The sequence below is a fragment of the Littorina saxatilis genome, linkage group LG7, assembly GCF_037325665.1.
Source record: "Littorina saxatilis isolate snail1 linkage group LG7, US_GU_Lsax_2.0, whole genome shotgun sequence".
NCBI classification, from domain to species: Eukaryota; Metazoa; Mollusca; class Gastropoda; order Littorinimorpha; family Littorinidae; genus Littorina; species Littorina saxatilis.
Window position 1 is genome coordinate 47,422,476 of NC_090251.1, and position 11,055 is coordinate 47,433,530.

General features: G+C 42.1%; 1 protein-coding gene across 4 annotated transcripts in view; it reads right to left on the reverse strand.

Moving 5' to 3' along the window:
• LOC138971649 (collagen alpha-4(VI) chain-like) overlaps positions 1-9,856 on the reverse strand; it is a 36,937-nt gene extending 27,081 nt beyond the window's left edge. Inside the window, exon 1 of one of the 4 annotated variants that reach the window (XM_070344419.1) lies at positions 9,800-9,856. The gene's annotated coding sequence lies outside the window, so the exon portion shown is untranslated. Of the gene's footprint in view, positions 1-4,904; positions 5,121-9,799 lie in introns of those variants that run through there. The other 3 variants (XM_070344421.1, XM_070344418.1, XM_070344420.1) reach the window with 3 other exon arrangements.
• Positions 9,857-11,055: the final 1,199 nt, after the last annotated feature.

Genomic DNA, 11,055 nt, shown 5'->3' on the forward strand with positions numbered 1-11,055 from the left:
AGTGTACATATCCGGCTCCCCCCTCACGTGCTTTCAGCCTGTCACTCAAAACCACGTCAAGCGACTCATCACCAAGACGGCCATCAAGACCTGCGAGCTAGACCCCCTGCCAGGCTTCCTCTTTACCAAGTGTCTGGACAAGCTCCTGCCGTCTATCACAGATATCATCAACATCTCCCTGGCCACAGGCGTCGTTCCCGACTGCTTCATGTCTGCCGTTGTCCGCCCACTCATCAAGAAGCCCGGCCTTGACGTCAACGAGTTGAAGAACTACCGTCCTGTGTCCAACCTGCCCTTCCTCTCCAAGCTTCTGGAGCATATCATCCTGGAGCAGTTGAGCGCCTACCTGTCTCGGAACTCGCTGATGCCAGTGTACCAGTCAGCGTACCGCCCTCACCACAGCACCGAGACAGCGCTCCTGCGAATCACCACGGACCTCCTGAACGCAACAGATAGCGGTCTCGTCTCTGCCCTTGTGCTGCTGGACCTTTCCGCGGCCTTCGACACGATCGACCACCAGCTACTCGTCGATCGCCTCAGTTCCACGTTAGGCATTCACGACACCGCCCTCTCTTGGTTCCGGAACTACCTCCAGAACCGCTCTCAGACTGTCACCACTGATTCGTTCTCTTCTCAGCCTGTCCCTGTCTGCTTCGGCGTCCCACAAGGGTCTGTCATCGGCCCTGTCCTTTTCATCCGGTACACCCAACCCCTCTCCCTGGTCATCGAACGCCACGGCTTGAACTACAACTCCTTTGCCGATGACACGCAGCTCCAGAACAGCGCCAAGCCGGAGGACGTTGACCATCTCCTGGGATCCATCTCCAGTTGTTTCACTGACATCAAGAACTGGATGACTGAGAACAATTTGAAGCTGAACATTGAGAAGACGGAGGCCCTTCTCGTTGGAACACGACAGAAGATTGCTTCCCTCACTGTGACCGACCTCCAGCTGGATGACGCGACTGTTCCATTCTCCCCTGCTGTCAAGAGCCTTGGCGTCTATCTCGACTCCACTCTCTCCATGCAGACACACATCTCCTTCATCATCAAGACCTGCTTTTTCCACCTACGACGCATCGCCTCCATCCGTCGCTACCTCACCCACGACGCCTGTATCAAGCTGGTTGTCTCCCTCATCTTCAGTCGTCTGAACTACTGCAACTCCCTTCTGGCTGGCCTCCCCGCCTCATCCATTCATGGCCTACAACGAGTCCAGAACGCTGCTGCCAGGCTGACGTTGAGGAAGACGAAGCGAGACCACATCACCCCCTACTTCGCTCCTTGCACTGGCTCCCTGTCAACACCCGAATCTCCTACAAGCTGTCCTCTCTGGTCTACAAGTGTCTCAACGACTCTGCTCCGGAGTACCTTCAATCCTCCCTGGACCTGTACACCCAGCCCTCCGACCGTCCCCTTCGTTCTGCTGCTGACCCACTCCGTCTTCACATCCCTCGCTCGAAACTCGCATCTGCTGGTCAGCGTGCATTTCTCTCCGTGGGCCCCTCCGTCTGGAACTCCCTGCCGCTTGAGCTTCGCCAGAGCCCCTCTCTTGACGCGTTCCAGAGTAAGTTGAAGACTCAGTTCTTCCCGTAGCTGGCTGCGACTTTCATGTTCGACGTGATGTGTTGTGCCCCAAAAGACAGTCTTGTGCTGTGCTCTGTGAGAGGTGTTTTCTTTGTGCTTAATATTATTTTGCTTGGACCTAGCTATTGATGTGTACATTGTTGTTAAACAGTTGTTTGTTGTATGTTTATCAGGGTTTGCTGGAGTGTGATAGGGTTCGTGTCCGTCTGTAGATGTTAGTTTCTTTGTTAGTCCTGTGTTGACAACTCTTCGACAAGCGCTTAGAACTGTACCCACGGAATACGCGCTATATAAGCTTCCTATTGATTGATTGATTGATTGAAACTTTAACAAAAATGTGACCCTCCACCACCGAGTGAGTCACATGTCACCTTTGCATGATTTTCATATTTTTACATTTTTCTAAAGAGTTTTTTATGCTCTATCCAGTGGTAAAACCCGTTTCAGAAAAGAGCAAAAACTGTTTGAGTTATAAGCATGTGACTAAGGTGACCCTCACACTGTTACCAGACACTCCCCGGACTTATATTAAGCCTAGCGCAGAACCGCGCGAGGTGACATGCGACTCATTTCGTGGTGGAGGGTCACAAATGTGATACAAGCTTCACAGAGAATAAAATGCTAGGACCGATTAAAAAAAAAGAGACCCAGTGGTATCTAATAGCAGTACTGTTCATCACAAAAGTGTTAAACACGATTTTTTGCGTTTGATTTTTTTTGTGTAGCCTTGGTTACCTACTGCGCAAACAGGCATATCAAACAAGGACACGAATAAGGACTTGAATTCAAACGCAGTCCACTCCAATCACCGATAGAAAGTCTCACTTGTAAGCTAACACATATTATCCCAAAGTCCTAGATTTTGCCACAGGCTACATAGCACTTCAAAGCTCTTTGGGCTTTTTCTGGAGTCCTCAGCCGATGGATTTGTGATGTGCTTTTGTTTGCTGGCAGGTCTGCCGATCTGGGTTTTGCTCATCAGAAATGCGAGGCAGCATAACGATTGAGTAGGGCAGGTATTTAGCGGAGACAAAGCTTACCGGAGTTTTGTTTGACCAGCGCGTACCTGAGAATTGTGTCACACAGATTTTTGCCGTTGGCTGTATTGCAGCTATGCGGGTAGACCAGCTTTAGGGTTACTTCTAAGCGAGTCGTTCCATGTCAAGTCTAGTGCGAGCTCGGGAATGTTTGGTTTTGTCTATAATCAATCGTTCCAAATACAAACCTTTCTCGCTTTTAGATTCTCGATTTGGAAACGTTTGCAAACTACCTCTATCGATGTTTTTTTCTTCTTCTAAAGCGAGCAATTATTCTCTTAAAAATATATAAAGGGTATTCAAAAATTTTACTTATTTTCATTTTGAGTTCAAATTTGTAGTTTTCTTTCATTTGGAGCTGAAGCATAGAGCAAACCTAGGTATGTATGAGGTACATGCATGCTATTATGTGATCTTAACATATTAAAAGGTAACATGCGCCTTGAGTCGCCTTGTGTGGTGAGATACGTGCGCGATATAAATCCTCGTAAATAAAATAAATAAAATAAATAAATAAAAAGGCCAAATTAGCCGAGGCCTATTTTGCGACCAAATCGGAAGCATGCAAACGGCACATATGCCGTCTTTGAAAGAAAATAAACCTTGGGTTCCGCCAATCAGGCGGCAAACAAACTGTGACAACTTTTGTCTCCTGACGAGCAGTATTTCTAATAATGTCGTCAGAATTTACATTCTCGTATATCTCTCAAAATATTGTCAAAATATGATAAAATAGTGATTTGAGAGAAGAATACAATTGGGCATATCTTGTGATCGCCCAGCAACATAATTTCGAAAACGAGGATTTTGCTTGTTCAAAATTATAACATGAAACAGTACAACTTAACCTGTTAAGACTAAAGACGTGGATTTCTTTCAAGAGGAATGCTACCATTTCTGTCAAAATGGAAAAAAAGAACCATGTTCAAATGGAATTAGATATAAAAAAAAACCACTAAAATGACGTGCCACTTTGAAAAAATAGTTTCTGCCCGCATAAAATCAACCGACTATATCAAAACGGCACTGTACATGTTTTATGTTAATCGTGGTATTCGTGATTGTTATAACTGGTATTTTTTAAACATCAAACGTATGTCAATAGAATGCTTACATACCATTTAAAAAAAAATTCTTTCCTGCATGCTCCAGCAACTTTACAAGATTCGTTTCATTACATCGCCTTCAGACTTTTTTCAAATGTTGTTTTAATTTTTTTTTAAATTTGCCGAGCACATCATTGTGGGGCTTTTAATCAAAAATCAAGCATCCGTCTACAACGTATCATCATTCATCCTTCAACATTTACACAATACTGAAATATCTCAACGCCTTCAGACTTTTTATTTGTAGATCTTCACGTGAAGTCATGATGCAGGCGATGAACGGTATCCGTAAATGAGTATTTGCCGACAAGTTCCTTCTTCTCATGTCATGCCATTTGTACATTGACATTATTTGTGGAAAAAAGTCATCATTCGGCATTGTCTAAAGGTGTAAAACAAAACGTAACGTTCTTTATGACATTGGTTAAGGCACGGAGAGATAAAACTGTGTTTGTTGTTTTGTTGCTTAGTTGCTGAAATGTACCGATGCTGTTTGATTACCCCTTCTTTGCACTAGAAAGAAACGAGTTCACAGACGGGTGTTAGGAGTTCGATGGAAAAAAAACAAAAAAACAACAACAACACAATGTCAAATGCTGTGTGTTATGCTCCTATGCAACAATACTGTTATCCTACTTGCCTATGAACTGTTCTTTACTTTGTACACACAAAATATACACGCAACTACTCAAAAGCAAAACTAAGAAAACAAGATCTTTATCATCATCATCATTATCCATCATCCATCATCCCACATCAATCATCCATCCTCATCCTCATCATCATCCTCATCATCACCTTCACCATCATCATCATCATCATCATCATCATCATCATCATCATCGTCATCATCGTCGTCGTCGTCGGCATCATCATCATCATCATCATCATCATCATCATCATCATCATCATCATCATCACCATCATCACCATCATCATCAGCAACAACAACAACAACAACAACAACAACAACAACAACAACAACAACGAAAACAACAACAACAACAACGATAACAACAACAACAACAACAACATATACGATATGAAATGCGAATTCGGCTAAAAACAATTGTTAAACAAATTTCGCTCACTGAACTGCGAATTCGGCTACAAACTCTGTCTAAACAAATTCCGCAAACTGAAACAGTTACATTCAAACAAAGTTTATACTTACAAAAAGTAATCCTTTTCAAACGGAGTATTTGTGGGTAGCACACAAGGGTACAGATACAAGTCCTTTTGTTCCTTTGTTTCACTTTTTTTGGTACGCTCGTTGTGTCAGAAAATATACTTTTAACAAGTACCTACAATTTGTTCGGCCTATTTTTCTACCCCGCGTTCACACGCCCTCGTTGAAGCTACCCGGACCTGTCTGCTCTGCGAGAGAGTCAGCAAAAAGCAGATATTTTAAAAGTCCCCCGAAAGTCCCGCCCCGTTTATGGATTGTCCTCCATTTCTCCCCCTCCGACCACCTGCCACATCCCTGCCTCCACCTCCCTGCCACATCAATTTTTATCTTACTCAGACGAGCCCGATCAAGAAAAAGTTGATATTTTCACAAATCCCCTCGCGGCAGAGTCCTGGCACTTTAGTGTCTGTCGTGTGGGTACTAAGCAAACACTGTTCCTTTAAGCAGTATTCACACGTTTGACAAGTTTATTTTCAGGTCTGGGTGTTAAGTTTTGAAATGCATTCACTTTTAAATGAGCTGTGCGTTTATGTGTGTGTGTGTGTGTGTGTGTGTGTGTGTGTGTGTGTGTGTGTGTATGTGTGTGTGTCTGTGTGTGTGTGTGTGTGTGTGTGTGTGCAGTGTGTGTGTGTGTTGTGTCAGTGTGTCAGTGTGTGTGTGTGTATGTGTCAGTGTGTCAGTGTGTGTGTGTGTGTCAGTGTGTCAGTGTGTGTCAGTGTGTGTGTGTGTGTGCGTGCGTGCGTGCGTGCGTGCGTGCGTGTGTGTGTGTGTGCGTGCGTGCGTGCGTGCGTGCTTACAATTTGGCATTATGCAGCTGCCATACAATGTTTTGTTAAACGCAGAATGATATTTAGCCCTAGGGAGTGTGTGGTGTTGTGGGAGAATGTTAGCAATGTGGGCGGCAGGACGTATACAAGTAGTCACAATTATTGTACTTAAAAAGGTAAATAAGCTTGTTTTGCTTTAATCTGCATGATATTCATTCGTGTTTGTGAATTTCAAGGTGAATCGTGAAATGCACAAACGTATAGAATGCCTTCAACGGGCCTACAATTTCGACTGAACAGGCTCAGGGAAACTATTTCTTTATTTATCTTATTATTTGGATTAAAGCATATGATGTCTGTATCGATTTTAAATATAATGTATGTGCATGCTTGTTTATCTACTTAGTTATTCCTACATCTATGTATGAATATGTCATCATTTATTTCTGTACTTGTTTGCATGTAATTATTTTTGTTCGGACATTTTCATTTTTTACATTTACTTCAAGGGCTACAGATACTATTGATGGGAATCGAGTTTAAGTCAAATTTGACGAATTTATAGAATCTGTGGAAGCTACTGTATCATACTCGGCATGATCACCACAAGTGTGTTAACTAATGTAATCAAAATGAGTGACTGAGCTTCAAAGCGCTACTTCTCTCCGGTGCTGGAGACAAAAAAATAGTCAAGAGGCGCTGCATGGCGGCTAGGCCGTTTGCGCCATATATGACGCAGCACCCTAGTAACCAGCGTCACGTACACAAACAAGGGAAGTAAATAGGCGGAAGTAGCTCATCCCAACCCTAATAAAGAGTTCTCTTTCTTTGAATTTTCTACGACATTTAGCTTTTCAAATCACGTGCTTTTGCAAAGTAAAGGTAGTCCTAATAATTGTACTATTTGCAACATAACACAGAATCTTATGGTGTAACTCTGCAAGCGACCTAAGGGCCTTTTTCTCGGGTAAAAACCCCTTAAAATACTTTTTTTTTAATAGTTATTGGTACGTATCTCTCTGTCTCTGTCTCTCTTTCTCTCACTCTCTTTCTCTTCCAGTAGCAATCATGCTACCTATTTTTAAAAGCGTTATTTCTTGACACGAAAAAATTCTGACCTTAACGTTCATTCTGTTACACAAACTAGTCAAACCTCGCCCAGAACACGGTGGATATATTGTTTTTGTTAGGAAATACGTCAAACAAAATAGCAAATGTAAGATCGCGGTTGTAGGTTTAATTTTGAGAATTTTGTCGACAAAAATGCCGGACATTTATGCTTAACGAAATCGTTGCAGAAAGTAATCATATTGCTTTGGGTAGCTGCCCATCTGTCTGTCTGTCCGTCCGTCCGTCTGTCTGTCTGTCTGTCTGTCTGTCTGTCTGTCTGTCTGTCCGTCCGTCCGTCCGTCCGTCCGTCCGTCCGTCCGTCTGTCTGTCTGTCTGTCTGTCTGACCGTCTGTCTAATCTGTCTGTCAGCACGTTACCTTGTCCTTAACTCACCCTCTTTCTCTCCAAACAAATAGTTTTTCAGTATTACAGCTTAGTTTTCTTTTATCCTAAAGATATGTACAATAACGACAAGCCTCGCTTGTGAACATATGACCCCCAAACTCAAACTCAACCCCCGCATAGAAACACGACTGTAATATTGCCTTGAAAAAACACACAGTTTTTGCTTGCATGCACAAGAAAAACACAGAAGTATTGGGGTTTCTTGCATCCCGTCCTTACGCAACATCTTAACAGGGCGTCGATGAAGAACATATCAGCGAACGTATTCATCTTCCTTTTATGTCGATGAAGCAGGAAGGCAAGGTTTCAAAATGAACAGGATTTGTTTGAGTTGAGATTAAAAAATAAATGTCAATAATACAGAATGTCGATGTTTGAGAAACGTGTAGGCTCAATCAGATTCATATATTCTGTTATAAGACGAGTGAAGTACTGTACTTGCATCCTTGTTAGCTAGGAATAATCGACTCGAGAGTTGGAAAGGATGATCACATTTGCAACTTTCTCGTGGGAAATTCGACTTATGCACGCACGAAAGACAAGTGTTCCTGTTTGTATTTTATATCTGTCAGCTTTGTGGATAATATAAGATGTTTGATGGGTTGTTGACAGACCAGCTTTTTTGTCGGTCCGAGGGGGAGCATATCGTCTTTTGTTTCATATTTATTGACCAAGGCCGAAGGCCGCGGTCAATAAATGTGAAACAAAAGTCGATATGCCCCCCGAGGACCGACAAAAAAGCTGGTTTGTCAACAAACCACCAAACATCGTTTTTGTCATCATTTTGGTAGTGAGAAAATAAGTGCACAATCAACCCAGGGAGCCATGCTTTGAAACACGGGTTCCGTGCTGATAACCACACGAGTCCCGGTTTGATAACCACTGGCAATCAACGATAGCCGTGGAGCGAGGATTATCAGAATGAGCTAGTGTGTGAAAGCAACTTTCTGTGTTTTTGAGTTCATTAAATGTTGGGATGAATATGTCAGGTTTGAGGATGCACAGTTCTGTAGGTTTATCTCGGTATTCCACCCCTCGGCTTTCTGTTGTAAATATTAAGCTGAGTGATCGAATGTGGAAGCTACGTTTGGTCAAAGGTCACAGAAGATTTGCGTCGTGCAGCGAAGGAAAGAATCGCGATCTTGTTTCCGACTCAGTACCTCTTTGTTTTTCATTAGACCTGTCATTCTGCTTGCTCGGCTTTGTTAGATGTTTGCATATCTTGTTGCTATTTTCTTTGCTTTTATTATTGTTTCTTATTTGTGCTTCGTTTATCGATACAACGTCTTGTGCACGGGTCAAAATGTGTGTGTCAGGGGTCGTTTTACTTGAACTTGACGTTCGTGTTTCTCCGAACGTCTGTGTATCGAAACACAGATACACGCACTCGATCCATGACTCTGTAAGAAGACAAAACATATCACTAGGTTTCATTTGTTTTTGATGAATGTATGACCTTTCATGAAGTAGTTTTGTTTTTTGTTTACTTTTGCCAGTTTGCCAGTTCGTTTTTGGAACTTTGCAAAGCAGTGTCGTGTCGTCTGTTTAGGTCTGGGGAAACACCAATGAAAAGAGCCGAAGAATCCCCGAGCGTTTCTATTGGGTTTGCTTTTGATTATCCATGTATAACCTGCTTCCTGCAACTATGGTAACCGGGGATTTATTGCCTGGGGAACATGAAATTTATTTGCCAGGTGCTTGTGAATGAAAACTCGTGAAAATGATGACAACTGTGGTTGTTACGGCTTTTGCTGAAATTGTGTGTGCATCGTTTGGTTGTTGGTTGCTTGCGTTGGTGAAAGTTCGACTCAAGAGTTGTGCGTTGAGATTTTTTAGGAATGAGGGACTGTCCTTATACATATACTTTATATAACTCGATCATATGCCCCATCGTCCCCTTCCCCCTTTCTTTTTCTCTCACTCGTCCTTATCCACTTTAAGGGAAAGAAAGCAGAAAAATCAAAGCACCCGTAATTGTGCATCTGACATTTATTCGTATGTAAAAGTTCACATGGTCGTTTGAAAAAAGGAAAAGAAATGCACGGACAGAAAAAACACACAACACAAACAGTTACTTCAGAGAAAACGCAAACAGACACAAATAGAACAAAATTGAAAGAAATGAATGGGTAGTAAAACGGACTCGAACATACACGGTGTCTCAAAAAAAGTACACGATTTTCTTTCAATACTACAGACAAGTCAGTAACTTTATTGAAACAATTTGTGCGTGATATTGTAGTCAGTTCATAGAAGTTTTGTCCCCAGTTCACAGCTTTCAGTTGAGATCGTCTGTTTCTTCACACCACGTGATCAATGTAGCCACCCCGTTTTTCAATGACAGACTGCATCCTCATTGCCATATTGTTAATTACATTGGGGAATGTTTTTTTTCCTGTGGGATGTTCTGGATTTCTCTGAGAATGTAGTGGGGCTCCATCCTGTTGGAACCACTGTGTTGTCATTCGGATTTCATTGTCTCTTCTCTTAGTTTTTCCCTTTCTCGGTACTGATGTTTCAATGTCTTTTGGGGTACTTTTTTTTTAGACACCCTATATACTTACACACTGAAAATTTAGACCTGACATTCGAACTTACCGGATACAGCAAACAGATCACCAGGAACAGTCACTTTGCACAGACACACAGTGGCGTCCCTTTGCTCAGGACCTCTCTAGTCCTGAAAAGCAAGGACACTCTCATAGAAATTCCTCTATGGCAGGAGAACAAAGAACGCATTTGAATTATCCGCCCACTAAATTCAGAGCTAAATTCGTCCACATCCCTTGGGAAAAAAAACCATATGCAGGAAAACACACACTTGTATGACGATTATATAATGTCGGGATTGTACCGAAGGGAACAGCATCGAAATACGAGAGAGAAGGAAAGAGAGAATGCTTTATGTCCTACAGGCTAAATATTTCGCCTCTTAAGGACAAGATATGGGTTATATGATTCGAGTTTTTCGCCCTCACGGCTTTTTGACAAGATACACAAGTGTATGCGTGTTTAGGTGGTATCAGACATCTGCACTTATGGCAGGATGATCAAGATCTTTTACGTGCCATTGTGGTGACACGGGGGTGGGACATGTCTTCCGTCTCTTGGTCTACACATAAAGTTGACCCGTGTCCGTCCCGGCCTGAATTCGAACCTGCGACCTTCCGATCACAAGTCCTGTGCTCTACCAACTGAACTACCGGGCCCCCAAGAGAGAGAAAGAAGAAGGGTGAATGAATTATGATAACGCACTGTACAACCACCCAGGTGTCTGTAAACTTTTACAAAAATGTTAAAAAGTAAGGTGCAACTTATTCACAATAATTATGTTATCTCTGCTTTTTAAAAAAAAATTTTTAGGAAAAAAACACACACAGCAGAGATGCTCCACTCCTATGTTATAATCTGATCAAATGGCTCAGTGAAAAATTGTTGATGATATTTTTGATAATGTTTGGTGGAATATGTTATTTTTGTCAATAACAACGTTCCGACAACTTACTTTTCTTGTTTTTTGATACGGTAGATCATAGAAAGAGCGCGATGTGTATAGTGCTAAAACAAGGTTATGAAACACGGTAGATGATAGAAAGCGATATCTATAGTGCTAAAACAAGGTTATGAAACACGGTAGATGATAGAAAGCGATATGTATAGTGCTAAAACAAGGTTATGAAACACGGTAGATGGTAGAAAGCGATATGTATAGTGCTAAAACAAGGTTATGAAACACGGTAGATGATAGAAAGCGATATGTATAGTGCTAAAACAAGGTTATGAAACACGGTAGATGATAGAAAGCGATATGTATAGTGCTAAAACAAGGTTATGAAACACGGTAGATGATAGAA